This window comes from Ipomoea nil, unplaced genomic scaffold (assembly GCF_001879475.1).
Source record: "Ipomoea nil cultivar Tokyo-kokei standard unplaced genomic scaffold, Asagao_1.1 scaffold3314, whole genome shotgun sequence".
NCBI lineage: Eukaryota > Viridiplantae > Streptophyta > Magnoliopsida > Solanales > Convolvulaceae > Ipomoea > Ipomoea nil.
This window is the reverse complement of record NW_017619742.1, coordinates 2,059,073-2,061,499: the sequence shown is the minus strand read 5'-3', so window position 1 is coordinate 2,061,499 and position 2,427 is coordinate 2,059,073.

Below are 2,427 nucleotides of genomic sequence, written 5' to 3'. Positions count from 1 at the left end.
CACGAGTTTCTTTCAATATCTTCTCCGTTGAATTTGTGACAGAAGGTCTTACAGGGTGTTCAGTTCACTGTAATTTAGCTGTAATTGAATTGAAATTCAATGGATACTTCAATTATATTGTTTGGCTGGAATGAATTGCAATTCAATGGATATGAGAAAGGAAAAATAGATGAAATAACACTACTACCCTTGTTTATTATTACTATTATTATTATTATTATTATTATTATTATTATTATTATTATTATTATTACACAAGGGTATTTTAGTCTTTATAACACTTCTTTCCTTCTCAATTCTAATATTTCTCTCTACCGAACAACGTAATTTGAATTCGTACTTTATTCCACCGAATTACAATTCATTTACCCTTAATTCCTTCCTTTCAACCAAACGCCATATGCACCTATTATAGTTTTACTATTACTATTTTTTTTTTTTTTTTTTGTAATTTGTGAGATATTACATAAGAGCGGCGTTTATCTCATCTACTTCCTTAAATAAAATTGCGAATTTCTTTCATCATAAAAAAAATAAATAAATAAAACCACCTACATATATTGTACATAGAAGATTTGTGGATTGCATCAAAGGAAGCAATGTTGATGCTATTGCTGAGCTCAAGAAATATTTTTTCTCATATTCTCTCTCTATTACGTCTATAATCTCCCTATTCCCTTTCACTCTTGATAATATGACATTCTCCTCTTCATCCTTGATTCTCCCTCCCTCATTTTTTCCTCCACATTTAGCCCTAGTTCAAAGTAGTATTATTTTGATACTGGATCATATCATTCATGGAACTAACTTAAATAATGGTACATTTACCGTAAGATTAAAGATGATATTTTTTTCAATAATATACTCGAACCAAGTTATCTAGGTAGTTATCTACTTAGCTAAAAATCGCAATGTAAATTTTTTTGAAGCTTATCAATAACCAAATCTTGTCTATTATGCTCCACTCATACTAGTCCACTCTCCCCATAGAAGACCATTTCTTTGTCCGGAGACGATTAGACGAAAGCAATGAGGAGTAAGTTTTAATTTATTAAAAATAAATTTAAATTTTATTTTTAAATTGATTTAACTGCCATATTAGCAAAAACATGGAGAACATGTCACTTTGGTTTATTCGACTCTTCAAATTGACAAATAGTTGAATAGCCTATTTAATTCATATTCCTATATTTATTTTTAATTTTTAAATAGTTCTTTTAATTGCTTTCAAAAAAAAATTTCTTTTAAGTTTTCAATTTATATTTTCAAAATTATCCAAGTTCAAATTTTAAGAGATTTTTAATTCTGGAATAATAAAAAATCAAACATTTAAAATTTTAAATTAATAATAATAAGGGAAAAGGTACAAATATGCCATTGAACAATTTGGGAGATAGCAATTAAGTCGCCGAACTCAAATAAGCTTCAAATTCATCTATTAATCTGGAAAAAAATGCAATTAGCATTTTTAGCAGGTTAACAACAGGTTTGAGTTGTCATGTGTATATTTTATATTTTATTATTTTTATTATTTTACTAACCATTTGACCCTATTCCTGGATGTCATGTTTTCTTGATTTTATTTCCAAACGTGTTGGTTACTATATTTAAAAATAATACAATATTTTTTTGTTTAAAAAATTATTTTTTAAAATTTTATTTTAATAATTTTAAATAAAATAATTATTTTGAAATTAAAAAAAATAAAAATAAAAATAAAAACCTTCCATGGTTGGTCAGAGACGAGGCGATCCCCACCGCTTCGTCTCCGACTAGCCACGGAGATAAAGGGCCGGCCACGGAGACGAAGGGGTTCCCTTCGTCTCTGCCAAGGCTGTTTTTTATTTTTATTTATTTTTTGTAAATTTTAAAATAATTATTTTATTTTTTTTGAAAATAATTATTTTATTTAAAATTATTAAAATGAATTAAAAAATTAAAAAATTATTTTTAAATACAATACTTGACACGTCAAGAAATAAAATCAAGAAATCATGGCATTAGGAAGAGGGTCAAATGCTTAGTAGGATAATAAAAATAATAAAATATAAAATAAAATATACATATGTCAACCCAAATGTTCATGGATGAACTTGAAGAATTCAAGTTCCATGACTTAATTACTATCCCCAAATAATTCAATGGCCTATTTGTACATTTTTCCTAATAATAATAAACACTTAGTCCTATTCTTCTACTTAAGGGAAAAAAAAAAATTTTGAAACTGGAACAAACAGTTCCAATTCCTTTATTTTTAAAACACACTTGGAACAAACAGTTCCAATTCCTTTATTTTTTAAACACACTTACGAGTTCCGATTTACTTATACGATTTTAGTTACGGTTTTTCATTCAATTCCAACTGTAATAATCTCTACCCACAATAGAATTTGTCATACATTTGAACATAATAATGACAAAATGGGC